This window comes from Musca vetustissima, unplaced genomic scaffold, assembly GCF_032173495.1.
Source record: "Musca vetustissima isolate MV318-11 ecotype Yass unplaced genomic scaffold, APGP_CSIRO_Mvet_v1 utg547012, whole genome shotgun sequence".
NCBI classification, from domain to species: Eukaryota; Metazoa; Arthropoda; class Insecta; order Diptera; family Muscidae; genus Musca; species Musca vetustissima.
In genome coordinates this window covers 9,400-26,843 of record NW_026881714.1, presented here as the reverse complement: position 1 = coordinate 26,843, position 17,444 = coordinate 9,400, and the positions used below count along the sequence as shown (strand labels likewise).

The 17,444-nt window shown below is 37.5% G+C and overlaps 1 non-coding gene across 1 annotated transcript; it reads left to right on the top strand.

Annotated features, from left to right (window-relative positions):
* The first annotated feature begins 8,434 nt into the window (after positions 1–8,434).
* On the top strand, positions 8,435–8,506 carry Trnat-ugu (transfer RNA threonine (anticodon UGU)). Its single transcript has one exon. It is a non-coding gene; the product is annotated as a tRNA-Thr (tRNA).
* Positions 8,507–17,444: the final 8,938 nt, after the last annotated feature.

Below are 17,444 nucleotides of genomic sequence, written 5' to 3'. Positions count from 1 at the left end.
AGGTATTATGATGGTCCTAGGCGCATTTTTCAACCGAATTGTCAAATTAACTGCCAGCTTCCCAATGCCTAAATATAGTCACATTTAGGCATGGGTAGGCATGGGTGGGTAAACCACTTCTTCACAGATATATATATATATATATATATATATAAGTCCATATCTCCAGATAGTCCCCACACAAAGGTCATGCGTCCCCATATAAAATTGTAGGTATTCTGAATGTTCACCTCACAGTGGAAGGGATGCATTTCGCAAAATAGTTGACTTTATGACCAAGGGTCTACGCCGAATATTTCGAGCTGTTGCACACGGAATGACAAATTTAATATCCCCCTGCACCTTATGGTGAATGGTATAAATATCCACAATACTTCTTCTAATATCCTTTCATTTTTACGGCGAACACGTTCCAGGAAATACCTGCTAGCATTTATTCACCAACCACAATTGAGTATCAAACACTTGCTACCGCACCTAACATTCGCGGCAAATGAGAGAATGAAAAACAAGGAATTGAATGATTAGTTAAAGACACGTAACACCCTTTAAATTATTTGTGGTTCTGCTTTGTTTTTGTCCTGTGTGCTGCACACACAATTATCTTGCGTTGCATCTTTAGCAAATCAAACATCTTTGCCGCATTAATTGCACGTTATCAAATGTGTGGCATGCGTGATAATCCGTAAGGCATTCGATGATGATGACGATGGTATGTAGTAATACTGCAACCTGCTGCCGCTTCTGGTGCATAGTTTTTTTTCTCTACTCTCTTTACCTAAAAAAGGATACCAATTGAAAGAGAGTAAGGAAGATAAGAAACGTGTGTTTTCTTTTCAATGAAAGGATGATAATAATGCACTTGAAACCAACAAAATTACTGAAGGTGAATGCGAATGTGTGTCAGTAGGTGAAATAAGTGTTTATCTTGTGTCTCGTTGTTATTTTTTGTGGAGGGGGAAAGATGTTGGAATAAAATTGCAATTTATGCGTTTTTAATTTAATTATAGGTTCCTCTTTTAAGCCGATTAGAAAAGAAACATCTTTTGCTTTGGGGCGGGGAGAAAAACACTAGGATAAAAAAGGATTCCAATATTATTTTTCTTGTTTCGTATTTTCCAAATGACGTTGCAAGGTGGGCGTGTTCGAGGCTTAAGCGAAAATATGCACCTTTTCAAGTGGGTATTTGGCGTTTAAGGGGATACGACGGTGTTTACAGATGTATATACATTTTCGATTATGTTTGCAAAGTTGTTGTTGCTGTCCTTTAGGCCTTTATAGTTTCCAAAGGATTTTGTTTCAATATATACTTAACTATTTAACTGTTTCTTATGGGACCGTTCATTTGATGCCTTATATAAACTACCATAGTACTTTAGTTATAGACAGAGTCTTGAGTAATATGTCATGATTATTACCCGCTATTACCCACTATCCAGACACCTTTCTCTGTGAATTTTTTTAGTGTTCAGATAATAATTGTGGTCGGTAGAGAGATATGAAGACTGGAGCACCTGAAAAACACCAGCGTAACCCTATGCTATACTGTTGTTTTTGTTGTAGCAGTTTTATATGAATATTGTTCTTCTTGTTTAATTCAGTCAGGTTCTGTCTCCAAGTTAAGAAATGCAGCTACTTCCAACCACAGATCTTCTCAAGTAAGTCGAGTAGGTTTGGCAGGGCAATAGAATAAGCGCAGTGTGGTATGAGGGCCCGTACCAGCTGCTGAGCAGACATTCTGCACGTGATCATCAATTCGTGCCCAAGAAGACTGGACCATCCTGAACGTAATTGGGCCAAAACTACTCTGGTTTGTCAGTGCAGCTGGCGTTCTTCAGCTGCGATTGTTGAGGGTTGAGCTCCGAGGTCGGCATTCACTCTGTATTTGTTCAGCGCTGCGGAAACTGCATCAGTATGAATGCTTGATCTAGAGACTCCCTTTTATAACGTTGGACCTCTCTCTGTAGATACTGCAGATCCTTCCTGACACACCTAGGTGGGAGAGTCTTATTCACCATATGAGGTTAGGCATATTGCTATGCTGGCAAAGGGAATGGTCTTCGTCTTCTCATAACGATGGTCCACTGGTGTCATGAGGAGGCAACCTGACAGGTCTGAATACATCTGCATACCATTAGTATTCGCAGATCACACTGATACTGCACACTAGGGATAAATAAATTGACTTTCGACTAATCGACTTCCGTCGGTAAAAGTCGAAAATCGATTTTGACCAGGTTTGCCAAAATCGAAATATCTTCTTCTATTACTATGGTTGCGTAAAAGAAGGCTATTAACTCGGCGTTCAACCTCACACATATGTCCTCAACGATCTCGATGTCGTCTGGAGGGCGTGGAATACCGGAAAGGTAGATTTTAAACAGATCCGGAAAAATCACTCCATCCTGAGGAACTTTTTGCTTCACTCTACGGGGTTTAGACTTCTTATTCCGGAACTCCGCGTACGACTGGCGTCCACACATATAGTTGTTTATCCAACGTTTCAAACTTGGCCGGAGGGAAGTGTTCTCGCCTTCATGTTCTGTGTTGCTTACGGAACCCATGTTGATGAATAGCAAATGGATAGATTTCCCTAATGCTGGGGAGGTGTGATGCCTCAAGAGTCTTCGCTGCTGGTGACAAAAATGAAATCGGCCTGTATGATTCACCTTTGCTGGCATCCTTGCCTGGCTTCAGTAGCGGGACCACCCTGCCCAATGTCCAGGCTTCGGGCACGACGTGGGTGGCTGTAGACAAATTGAGGACTTTGGTCAGGTACTCAACTCCGGGCTCGTCCAGCTGTTACTGCATAAACTGGGATATTCCATCAGGGCCCAACGCTATAGAATACTTAACGTTACAGATGACAGATGTAACATCATCCACTGTAAACGGTTGTGGTACCTCCTCGGCGGGAATAGATCATATACGACGTAGTACTCTTTACTACGCCCTGTCGTTCTCGGGATGCTCGACAAACTTTCGGTAAAAATAAGCAGGTATAAATCTAGCGGCTGCAGCTACAATAATGTCTCGGAATTTTTTTGCTACCCGTGCATCAGAAAGAATGGAAAGTTATCTGAAGCACTGTTTGGTGAACTCTCCGAAATGCGGCGTTTAGAATGATGAATTCGGGCGATCTGCTTATGGAGACGATTATGGGGTGATGGTCTGAGCCAAGAGAAATTACGGACTGTCAACTGTCAGTCATTTATCTCCCCTTATTCAAATGGGTACATCCCTCATTACCTAGGACGTAATGTCACAACTCTTGATGAGCATTAAAATCCACAAGTATCAGACCGTTCTCCCTACAATGGAAAACTAATGTTAGTCAAATAACGAAGTTCACAGCTATTAATCGGCGGTGTATACACGTTAAGCACCTCTGTCTCGGCAGTACCACATTTAACTGCTACCCACATACATTCCATGCATTTGTCACTAGAGTCAAGCTCTAACGAGATACCCTGTATTGAACAGAGTGGTGCAAAAGAAATTTTAGGCCCCCAACTCCCCTTTTGGTATGATCCTTCCTCAAAACGTTGTAACCATCACAATTTTCATCGAGCTTGGTTTCCTGCACCGCTACGACCAATATATTTATCCGATTAATGAAGTCCACTATCTCGCCTATTTTTCTTCGAAGATCGCTGCAATTAAATTGCAGAAACGATGCACTGTCAGTAGTAGGAACAGCAATGGGTCCTGTTAAATGCTTTATATTCGGCTGCTGTTGAGGAGACTAGCTGGAGTTCCGTACTCCGACAAAGAAGATTGCGTCGTGGGACGAAGAAGGCTCGTTTAGAATTGCGCTGTAGCAACACGAGGCAACGTAATCCCTTTCGCTGTAGTCTCGCAACCGGGCCAACCCGGAACAATTCCTAAAGTGCACCCACTACCTGCACCCATTACATCTCACCGATACTGTGGTTAGATGTAATGAGTTTTTTTTTCGATCCCGGCACGGCCCAAAGGAATCTGGAGCAAGCATTCCGGGATATGTTGCTCACAAAACAGAAAATCAATAGAAACATATAAATTTCATTCTGATTAAGAATATATTTTTTGGGGTCTTCGACAAATATTTCGGTGGCGAACTGACAAATTTAATACACTCTAGAAAATATAACAAGTCCAGAGTCACAAATGTAAGCCCCACGATTTACTGGCATATCACGAGATTATCACCAACGATTGTCACAGATGAACCATGGTACGAATGGTGTTATCATATGCAAGATAAATTGTTCAAATGTCTCAATTAGAATTGGGCGCCATTGGGAAGCGGATATTGGATTTGCTTTGGGCTAAATGTTCCGGAATCCTAAACCCTTTTGTATACCCTTCACCACACTGTGGTACAGGGTATTATGTCGTTGTGCATATATTTGTAACAGGTAAAAGCAAACGATATAGACCCATAGTTTCTTTTGAGAATATGCATAGAATCACTTTTTGGGTCGATTTATGCATATCTGTCTGTCCGTCCGTCTGTTGGTGTTAAATTGTAAACAAAGTACAGGGCGCATTTATAATCCGATTTGGATGAAAATTGGTACAGCTCATTTATTTGGCCCAGGGACGACCCTATTGAAATTGGGAAAAATCGGTTCACATTTATATTTAGCGTCCGATTTAATTTAAATGGGGCACCAAAGTCCATAAATATTTTTCGATTTGCACGAAATTTGGCATAGCGTACTGAATTAAGTCTAGAATGGTGTGGTGTGGTGGTGTTAAGCTTCGTGAAAATCGGTTCAGATTTAGATATAGCTCCCAAGATTCAAGACTGTTTAAAATCGGTTTACGTAAATTTGAGCCATTGTTTGCAAATGCGATTTAGCATAGGTTTGATGGCATATGTATGGATTGATGTTAGCTTTTCACATATAGATAAAGATCACATATTTGAGTTCGTCTAATTTCTTGTCAATGTTCCTTCTGTTAGGATACATATGGAGAATATAACAAAGTGGTGAAGGGTATCATATAGTCGGCCCAGTTCGACTTTACAACATTCCTTACTGGGTTTATGCTGAATAATTGCTATTTCGGTTTAACAGACTGATTTCTGTTTAAAATGTGGATGACCATTATGCATGTTTAAACATAGGCCTTTATGTACCCAATATTGAATATAGAATCTTTCTTTGGAATAATCTGACAAATTATATTACTGAGGATATTAGAGAAAGTAGAATAACTTTTCTGGGCAATTGAATTCAATGTTTTAGGTTATTCCATAATGTCAAACCTAAACTGTACGGAGGAGGATACAAAAAACAAACATATGTATGTACATACATATATTAATGTTTTTCGGCCCCCTACACGTATGCACGTGCTTCATCTTCGAGGTCTTCGTGGGTTTTACTTCGTTTAGTTTTCCATATCACGGAAAAGAAAAATCGCTGCGGTAACAGCAGATGACAGGAAGTTAAACGACAAATTAAACTAGGAGCCTAACATAATGGTACTTAGGAACAACAATAATAACAACATGGAACACACATTTTTGTAATTTTTTAATTTTTATGACATAGGAAAAAAATTAATGAATTAAAAAAAGGAGAACACACAAAAATGAACGGGTGTTTTCTTAAAAAAAAAAAACTCAATCCTTAAAACATGCTACCGTTGTACTAAATAAAACCAACCCCCTTTTTGGGGATCATCCATTTGTGGGGGATCACATAAACACTCACTGCTGTGTCGCCGCATACAAAAGGATGTTGTAATCCTTGTTGTTCGGCTAATGTGTCAATTTTAGAACGCCATAATTTAAATGAAAAGGATTTTTTAAGGGTTCCTACTATGTTTTTTACATAATGGAATGTTTGTTCTTAGACATACACATGTATGTTGATGTATGCATCTGTTCCTGTTTTTTTTTTCTTTGTAAAAATATGTCAAGAGTTCAAGTTTTGATAACAGAAAGATCGATCGAAAGAGATTGTATCAAATGAAGTGGGGAAAATGTAATAAAAATTTGTTGAAGGAATGCAAAGGATATTAATAGTGTTACTATTAACAGTTTTAAGAGGATGTATTTCTTTTAATCGTCTAAACAAAATATTTGGAATTCCTTGGAGATGTAGGAAAATATACTTCCAACAGTACGTGTGGAAGAGGAAAGGGGATTCTCATAGAAAAGAGGGGAAGTGTGGCATTTTGATATTATTTTGGAGGCAATCAATGTGTAGACTCTCTTGTGCATATCACACATACTACGGAAACTGAATAATGAAATTTGATAAGTTCTATATTTATATGATGTTTATAAGAGAGAGAGTTTCATGATTTTTTTTTATCACGATGTCATCAGAATCATCTACAATTCCATACTTTGTAGGATATCTACCGACAATATGGTGGAATAAGTCTAAGTTAACTATTTTAAGTCTAAGTCGAACTTAACATCGTTTTAACTTGTTTTATATCAAAATAGTTTAATATAAAACAAGTTAAAACGATGTTAAGTTCGACCCGGCCGAACTTTTTATACCCTTCATCATGAGGATGAAATTCAAAATATGTAAAATTAATGGGGGCTCCCAAGAGAAAATTTTGGGTATTGAAATTATTTTTAGTGCAGAGACGTGGGGGTACTCTTATATTAAGGGCTACACTTAAACAGGATTCAATATTAATCATTATACCCTTCAACACACTGTGGTACATGGTATTATGTCTTTGTGCATATGTTTGTAACAGGCAAAAGGAAACGAGATAGACACATGGTTCCTTTTGAGAATATGCATAGAATCACTTTTTAAGTGTAAATGGTGTACCAAAGTCACTATATATATTTCGATTTGCACGAAATTTGGCACACCGTACTGAATTAGGCCTTGAATGATGTGTGCTAAGTTTCGTAAAAATCGGTCCAGTTTTAGATATAGCTCCCATATATATTTTCGTCCAAATGGTGCATCAAAGTCCCTAAAAATATCTTTTGATTAGCACGAAATTTGGCACAGCGTACTGAAATAGCTGTAGAATGATGTGTGATAAGTTTCGTGAAATTCGGTCCAGATTTAGATATAGTTCTCATATATATTTTCGTCCGATTTAATGTAAATGGTGTACCAAAGTCCCTATATATCTTTCGATTTGCACGAAATTTAACAAGGCGTACTTAATTAGGTCTAGAATGATGTGTGTTAAGTTTCCTGAAAATCATTCCAGATTTAGATATAGCTCCCATATATATTTTCGCCCGACTTAAGGTAAATGGTTCAAAGTCCCCTTATATCTTTTGTTTTGGACGAAATTTAGCATAGCGTACTGAACTGAGTTTCGCGAAAATCGGTACAGTTTTAGATATAGCTCTCATATATATTTTCGTCCGATTTAATATAAGTTGTTCATCAAAGTCCCGATATATCTTTCGATTTGGCATAGCGTACTTAATAAAGCCGTTAAAGAATTTTGATGCGATCAAGAATATACATATATATATTTTATGGGATCTCCGGTAAATATTTCGAGGTGTTGTAAACGGAATGACAAATTTAATATACACTTCATACTGAATCTTCCCGTCCTATTTTTGGAGGGAAGAGGGTATCCACTCCACCATAGGTATACTGATAGGTTTTCGTACCGGCCGAATTTAAAGCTTATTCACCTTTTTAATTTTAACCCTCTGTTGGATGTGGCCAGATGGAGTGGAGGAATTATTCTCATATTCGGATTCACTTTAGGCTTGGTAATAGTATTACCTTGTGTTAAGTTTAAATAATATTGGACACTCCATTCGCTTGGTATTGGCTTTGTGTCGAAAGAACCAAAAGTAGTTGACCGAAAGATCCATTCTTCGGCCTCGTTCTTCGTTTGCAAAACAAATATTGAAAGGTAGAAAGTTATATTGCTCTGTCGGTTTATATGAAATTCAAAGTTTGAAAAATTGGAATCATTACAGAAGAGGTACTAGGATGTGCTATTATACTAGCTTTCGTAAAATATTAGGTTGTGTAAAGTTTGGTTCAAATCGAATACGCTATTCGGATTATATTATAAAATAAATTTTCAACGCAATTTTAACGATTTTGAGGGGAAGTACCAGAAGGAGTGTACCGATATTTCCAATACTTAAGTTTGGATAACTTGGGGTCGAAACCTTATTAGCCATACGGCTGAGTGTATAAAAATTTTCAAAATTGGCTCGTCTTTAGGTATATGCTCTTTAACCGATTTTATAGCACCACTCGCTGCAATATAGTAGTGTTCCAAGTGGGATTGAAAATTTGACTGCAAATAAATGTTGGTATCTTTATCATCATTTTTCCTCTTTATCTTCAGAGTACGATTTTTGGTATGTTTGTTTGGTTTTTAAAACGACTCTTGAAGTGCCACAAAGTCGTGGTCTAATAAGCTTCTTCAATAATCAATATTTTTTCGGTTATTGTATTTAATTTCATCTATCAGAGCCTCTTTAGCTCAGTGGCAGAGCACTGGTCTTGTAAACCAGGGGTCGTGAATTCAATCCTCACAGGAGGCAAAGAAATATATAGTTTTTAAAACCTCACAATAGAGCTCTCGCCAATATTTAAGATGAAGTTTTGAAAGGTTGCTACTACTCCTAGGATGTTTGGCATTGCTGCAAATGGTAAATATATTGGTCTACCTTTTAGGATTGCCCTTTTTAATGAAATTGACTATAATTAAGTATTTTGAATGGTTATCGAAAATTATTAATGTTGATTAACTTTCTAGGATAGCCCCCATAAAACCTTACCCCCATTATTCGGTATTTTGGAGGACGTGTTTAACTGAATTGACTCTAATTTGTTTGGGACGGGTACATCTTGTAATGTATTAGGTTGTCCCATAAGTTTCTTCCGCGCCACGCTATGAATGAGTCTAACTGGCTATGCTTATATAAACATGCAGGCTAATCTCTTAGAAGCATTTACGGCATGTTATGCTTCATTGCTTTAAAAAGGCAATAGTGCAGATGAGAGTTGCACCGTTTACGGGAGTGGTACTACGACCAGTAGGACCGTCCGCAATTGGTTTAAGAAATTTAGAGCCGGCAATTTTGATTTGCAAGATGAAGACCGCAGCGGCCAACCAGTAAAGACGGATGTAGACCTTATCAAGTCTATGCTAGTTGAAAATCCGTGATATAGTGTGGGCGAGATAGTGGATGACACTAACATTCTCAAGACAACGGTACATAGGCCTTTGATCAAGATGGGATATGTAAATCGGTATGAAAATTGAAGAAACTTATGGCACAACATAATGAAATCGAATGACTGTCGATTATACTTCGGACTGTATTGATCGATCTATGTATCATACATTGCCACATATTTCGCCGTCTTATTAATAAAATTACTGACTGTCAACGTTCTTGACAAATCTATAATAAGTTTGGCATATTTATATTGTATCCTTAATATGGAGGCATATAGCTTGTAAAACAAGAAACCACATTAATTAAGTCATTGCAGACATGTGTTTATGTCAAATTCCCCCTCATTTCAAAAAAATATTTCATAAAAAACATATCACCCAAATTCCTGAACGACACACCGATGGAACATCCTTTCTTGAACCCTATTTTGTTTCGAAAAAAAAACATCCAACCTCACTTGTTTATTTTTTATGAGCTGCTACATTTGTCCCGCCTACATTCACTCATCTTCCATCATTCATAGACAAGATATTGTGACATTATTTTCAAAAGCGGTGAAGAAGCAGATACACCACTACTGTGTCCTTTTTTGATCCTTATGGTTTCTAGGAAATTTCCATATGTACTTTTTTAATAGATTTCCTGTGACATTTCCAAAGACACGGGTTGTGTTGTGTTGTCGGCATTCGAATACGAGGGTGTTTTCAATTACGTTTTGGAATTTCGTTTTAAATTGAAACCAGACTTGGAGGAGTTGATTTAAAATTTCAGTAGCCAGGATTGATATTTTGGGGGTTAAGATTAGGTTTTTTGAAGGAGTTTTTAATTATTTTTGACATACTTTTCTTGCTTGATATATATAATTTGTAATTGAAAATGGGATGTAGGTCTTGACTTGTAGCACACGTGCGGGGGGAAATTATTAACTTGAAGGAAATGTTTTTAATTAAAAATTAATTTGAAATGCAAGTGTATGATGGGAACAAAGATGCATTCCCTCAAATTAAGAGGGAATGCATCTTGATACCTTTGAAGGGAAAGGAACCTATGTTAGTGTCAGCAATAGTTTCCGTCATTGTTTGAGCTGCACTATCAGTTCAAAAATAGACAAATAGGCACACCAGCCTACAGAGATAAATTGCGCCTAAAACTTTCTAAATTCAGAAAATTTTGCGGTACCTCTATATGGACCTAAATTGAAATATTTCCCAATGATCTTTCACCTTCCATGAACCCCAAAAGTAAAAATACTGCCACTTCGTGTCGTACTTGCCCAAACACGTAAAAATAGCGAAAATGTGTGGGACATTTATATGGGAGCTGTATCAAAACATAGACTTTATTTGCAGAAAAATATTTTTTATCCTTCGAATATTCGTAGTGTAAAGCAGTCACATTTATATGGGGGAATATGAAAACATGAACCTTATTTACTTAGCTGGGTCGAGGCAGAACATTTGTTCCATAAGCCGAGCTTAAAAAATATTTACAGGCGCGTCGATCTTGCAGTTTTTCCAATTTAGAAGACCGTGTTTCGATCTTTCCATCTTATTATTGTCCTCCCTCTTCTGCATGAACCATCAGCAGGCTCGATTTTATATGCCTTTTGAGTTGGGACATCGTCATCCATTCACAGAACATGGCCTATCCACCGTAGTCGCTGCAACACGATACGTCTGACTATGTCGATGTCTGACTATTGACAATATAACTCGTGGTTCATTCGACACCGATATTACCTTTGACGCAGTTGATGAAATCTCTGACTTCCTCAAAGCTGTAGTTTTCAAGTTCCAAAGTTGGTCCGAGTCTACTGGACGTCTTGCGCGTTGATACCATCAGCTTGGTCTTCTCGCCATTTACTGTCTCCTTGTTCAAAGTTGAATTATAGTCCACAAAAAGGTGGAATATGTCGATATGTTTTTCGTCGGTCTTTTCCTGGATTTGACGCAGTGTGATTTTCCATGCCTGAAGCCGCATTGATAAGATCTAATAGAGTAACTTCGGGTAATGTGGACCACCATTTTCTTTTTTTGATATTGTGGGCGTAACAACGGTAAAAAATAAAAACAAATTGTTTTCACAGCATGGTAGATTTGTTGGCTAATTATATTCCAGGTCAAAAATTATATATATTTGTCCATAAAAATGTTATTGCATTATATTTCAAAAAGCTCTAAACTGCGAATAAAAATAACTTGGCGGGTAATGTGGACCAGTATGTGTGGGTAATGAGGATCAGTAAGTTAAAGGTAGGTTGTGGATTGGTTGTGATAAATTTCAATTTATTGCACTCCTGGGTAACAATAAATGCAAAAATAAATGGGTTTATGTTTTGGAATAGCCCCCATTTAAGGGTACCACCCCATTTGCGGTATTTTGAAGGTCCTTGCTTCATTATCCAACCGAGGCACCTATAATTTCGGATATCGAGTTTTCAGAGGATAGAATACCTCCTCGCATATTAAATGCGCCCTTGTTTCGAACTCGTCCTTATGAAAATGTCCCACTTTTTTATAGTGGTCCACATTACCCGACATTGAATATTTTTATTTAAAAATAATTATCGGCTTCAAAAATGAATAAAAATGTAAAAATAACCGAAAGTAATTACAGATATACGTGCATTTTTGTTAAAGAAAACAAGAAAACCACATAACCTCTTTATATTCGAGAAAAACAAAATGTTCGACTATTTTACAAAATCGTTCGACTAGTGTGCTAAAAAATTTTCAAGTCACACTTTTAAGATCAGAGCTACATTTTCACCTACTAAATTTTCAACATTGCAATTATTTATTAAAAACCAAGTTTGATGTTTGTTTTCACTAATTAGGAAAACATTTATCAAGGCGGCATTGGCATATTTCAAGCATTTTCTTAGATATGGGGGGTGGTCCACATTTGACGCATGGTCCACAATACCAGAAGTTACTCTAATATCATTGGTACATATCGTTTTTTGGTGAAAGGGACACAGGATGCTGAGGTTCCTATCATTGGGTATGCATTTCTCTAGCCAAATTCTACTAATTAGTTAGTGCACGCTCCTGATCAGCATCTAACCACCGGTGTTAAATAGTTCGGCTTGTACCCATCGGCACCTGCTGCTTTTTATTCTTAAGCCGATTGATTGTTATTCGAACCTCATCTTGGCTAGTTGTTATATACTCTGTGCCGTCATTTCTTATTGCTTCTGGAGTTACTATTTTATACCAGAAGCTTTGCAAAATGCTCCATATAGACTCTCAGCACGCTGTCCGTATCTGTTACCAGGTTTCTTTTATTCATCCCTACAGAAGGATGTACCTGCATCAAAGCCTGCAAACGTACTGACCGATTTTAACGAAATTTTGTAAAAATTTATTATCTTTATCAAGCCCAGATCAAGTTTGAAGATGGGACCCATTGGTTAACTCCTTCTGGTACCTCCCTCACAAATGATCGAACTTTTCAATATTTACATATAAATCCAATTGGAATGTCCGGAATTTTACGACGAAGAATTTTAATGTCATGGCTAGTGCAGCGGTTATTTGCTGTTTCTAGACGATGGTCTGCTCATCCTTGTCTTCTGTCGGATATTGGGTGCAATTAAGACTTATACAGAACATCGATTTTTTAATTGTTATAGCAATTCGCTCATGTCTCGTTTCATGCCAGCTTTAATACAGTGGACAATCATGTGATTTATATACGCCTGTCCCTTTCCATCGAAATTCCTGGAAGACAATAATATCGGCTTTGTATTTTTTGAGTACATCCACCAAAGCGAAAACTGCGCCTGTTTTGTTCAACGTGCGCACATTCCAAGTGCCGATTCGCATATAGTGGGTTCGTCAACATTAGGGTGGTTTTGTTTTCTTTTTCGTAGCTTTTTCATAGTAGGTGGGATTTTCCGAGTGTCTATAAGTCTAATGGGTGAACTGACGGCAGGGAGGTCAGTGTCCACAATTGAGATGAAATAGGACCAAGATGGGACAAGGCTTTGCCATGTTAAAGTTAATCAGAGCCGTTCCTTGGTATCTATCATCCCTTACGTCACCTAAAAACATGGACCTACTCTAATTTTTGAGCTGAGCTAATTAAAAAAATTAAGCACATTGGGCGATGAAAAGCAAAATTGTAATCTCAATATAATTTTTGTCCGCTCATGATTTTAATTCTGTAGACAACTCTTTGAAATTATCACTTTTATCCAATAATGCCCATTTCTTTTTCCCTCGGCTGGTATAAAAGCTGACTTTATTTTCCATTACATAATAATTTCCATAATACAAATTTTTATGTAAGATTTCCTAGTATTAACCCTTTTACATCTACAACCACGAAAATTGCTGTTCGCCATTACAGGATAACATTCGTAAAACTTGGATTAAATAATGGGACATTTACAACATTGACTTGTATTATTAGGCAATTCATTGGCACGCAACAGGATGCCGCCATAACCAATTGTTTTCGTTCGCTTCCCACGAAGCAAAAAATTGACGAAACAAAAGGGTTGCACAAAACAAAAAGTCTTTTGTTTGGGTGTGTGTGGCACATAAAGGGTAATGGCTGGACGGACGAATACAAACTATAAAATAATGGCTAAATGGTGACCAACTGTGCCGAACCATGGACATGTGCAAAATCCTATAGAACCCCTTTAAAAACGTTTCTGTCTCTTTCACACATTGCTTTGACATTATTTTGAAATGTCCTGGAAAGGGGGTAGGGGGTATTGATATTACTCCGGCATACAACCAGTTTTATTTTGTAAATTTATAATGCGCACAGTTGGAGAACATTGTCCGGCATGTTTAACGCTCTTTAAAACCAATAAACGTTGGGATCGTAGTCGAATCGTTGTTCTTGTGTGATAGGAGAAGGATGCGCGTGTGTGTGCGTTTATTATGGCCAGTGATGTGAAAAATGACAATATCCCGTGGCGTTGAATGGGTTAAAGGTGATGCTTTTATTACATCACTTTGGGGTTTTTGTTATTGCCATCGGGGGAGAACATGTGATACAGGGGTTTTATAGTTATACTTTTATTGAGATCTGGATTTATTACATCACAGTTGGTGATGGTATCGATCGAAGCAGCTGAAAATTGTGGGATCGAAAAAGGAGGGGGTGTTGTTGGTTACGCTCATTTATAACAGTTGAATGCGACACATTTCCGATCACAACTATTTGACATTTTGGAAAAGAGTTTTCACAATCAAGGGAATACTGGTCATTTCCATGGGCAAATAAGACAAATACCAGAAATCATTTCATATTGAATTTTACCTGAAATCGTAATTTTAGAATTAAAATATAGCAGTGTCACTCATGTTGACACTGCTACATTTTAAAAAAGAATCAGAGCGCCCCATATATAGAAGACTCTGAGAAGCATTTCATCGTCGACCAGAGTATCACATTCTTTCAAGATTTTATGATTGGGGTAAAAACGAAAACTTATTGGGTCGAATTTAAGGTAGGATCATCAGGACCATGTTCCGAGATGTTGTCTTCTATTTTCTTTTCCCATCGGATTCGTGGCCTTCCCCTTCTGCGTGAACCATCACTTGGCTTGTTTTTATGAGTTTGGTCTGGTGAGAGGTGACCTTGCTTGTAAGTTGCTTACACAGACCATAGTAGCATCTGTTGGCCAACACTGTTCTCCTCCGGATTTCAAAGCTAATGTTATTAGTTTTTTTATAGCGGTACCCAGGTATATAAAATCGTTCACTACCTCGAAGCTGTAGTGTAGACTTCTTGCGCGTTGATACCATCTGCTTGGTCTTTTCGCCATTTACTGCTGTTTGGTGTACAGAGTGTCATTTCTGTTCACCTTAGCATCTCGTATGACCTTTTCCAGCAGGATTTTAAATAGGTCACACGACAAAATGTCCCTTGTCTGAATCCTCGTTAGGTATTGTGCATTTCAAAGTTATTCTGCATCGGCTTCAGATATCTTAAAAATTGGCAATATTGTCCTTGTACACTTTAATACGGCAAAAATGTGTCTCATCGAAATATTGGTTTTAGAACCTATGTTTCTTTGGACCAAATCCATTTCAGATAATTTGGAGTCGATTTAAAAATGTCCGTCCGTCTGGGTGTCTGGCGGGTTCGTGTGCATGATAAATTTCCATAGGAGTAACCGATTTCTTAATATTTATTCCAATCTACTACTTATAATACCTCCCACACAAAATGGTCAAAATTGTGAAATATATAACATCACGAGAACGGACTAGCCGATTTGAACCAAACATTGTACAACCATTTATATTTACCAAGATTATATCAAATACGAAGATGAGACCCATTGATCTAGTCCTTCTGGTACCTCTTCCACAAAGGGTCAATATTTATAAATTCAATATTAGTTTTTGGCAAAATAGTCAGTCTGAATCACAGTTTCAATATTAGGCGAAAAGAATGTCCGTTTCGAACCAAACTTTGAACAACCTATTATCTTTACCAAGATTAGATCAAGTCCGAAGGTGGGACCCATTGCCTGTCTCCTTCTGGTACTTTCTCCACAAAGGGCCAATATTTTATAAACTTGTAAATTATATTTGAAGCGAACTGATATGATCGAATAATGAAACCTGTGTGTAATTCCGAAGACCACCGCAAACCATAGGCTGAGGGTATATATCTTTCGGCAACACTGACAGACACTTTCTAACTTCTTTTTAAATATTTAATTTGTCATTCCGTATGCAACACCTCGAAATAATTTTCGGAGACCCGATTAAGTATAATCTTAATCAGAATAAAATTCTATGTCGACTTAGCCAGGTCTCTCTGTCCGTCACATGAAATCACGATATATAGCATTTCCAGATTAAATGAAACCTTTTACAAATTAAATGAAACCTTTTCCAAATTAAATGAAACCTTTTCAAATTGAAATGAAACCTTTTACAAATAGAATGAAACCTTTTCCAATTGAAATGAAATCTTTTACAAATAGAATGAAACTTTTTCCAAATTAAATGAAACCTTTATTCTTATCTAAGGAAATATAATATTTGCAGTAATTATACCCTACACAACTATGTTCTCAGGGTATTATAGCTCTGTGCAGCCCCAATAGTTTGTAACGCCCCGAAATATTGATCCTAGACCCACCTTTAAGTATACCGATCGTCATATCTCGACTAGCTGAGTTGATCTAGACATGTGTGTCCGTCCGTCTGTCCATTATAATTTGTAAACACGATACAGGCCACAGTTCTGGACCAATCTTCACGAAATTTTGCATGTAAGATGGGTTCCAATGAAGACCCCTATTGTTTTTGGAAAAGATCGGTTAATATTTAGGGGATGAAATGGACCAAAAACTTTATTTTTGTCGGTTTTTCTGGTCGCTCCAGAGGCCGCAATAATGGCCCGAACATTGTGAAATTTTGCATGGAGAAGTGGATCGGACCAAAGAATAAGCACGATTGTTTTGATAAATATCGGTCAATATTTAGCGGGTCAATTGGACCCTGATTTTTATGTGAAAAATGACAAAATTTGTATTCTCAGGGGTATATATTTGCACCTGAAGGTCCTAGAACCGAGTAGTTGATAGTATGTTCAAGAGGAGTGGTTGACCTTTAAATTCATATTAATTATATTGTCGTATGTACTCGGATGCGGGACTTACACATAAATATTTACAGGTGCATACGTATTCATATATTATTTAGTAACCCATTACCAAACTAGAGGGCGGAAATATAGCGCTGATCGCTTTGAAATTTTCCATGAGGTTCAAGTTAAGGTCACCGACAACGCCTATAATGTTCGGTGATGATCAGATAATAATTTTTGGATGAAGTGGACCGAAAACTTATTTTTTTGAGTCTTTTTTTCGAGTCTATAGGGCAAAATTGAAAGCCGAACATCACAACAAAACCCACGGTGAAGGGAATCTGGACAAGTGATTAGAAGGGCTGTACTGAATATTTGTAATATTTGCTGACCTATAGTCGGTCAAGAGGGTGTAAATATCGCGAAATATTGCCCAAGCTTAGAATATATAACCACAGAAAGTTAAAGTTTCGTGGAAGTTGTGTGGGGTATCATATGGTCGGCCCCGTCCGACTATACTGCTCCGCTCACTGGTTTGTATTCTATATTGGTCTGCGTACTAAAAATTATCACGATTAGTAGACTTTTTAAAGTAGCACCCATATTTGTGATCGCTAAACTCAAGACCAAATTTTATGTACATGATCTATGGGGAGTGTTTCTGTGTAATTTGAAGTTCGTCCGAAAGATGGAGCAATATTCTGCTTCAGCAATCGATATTTGAACA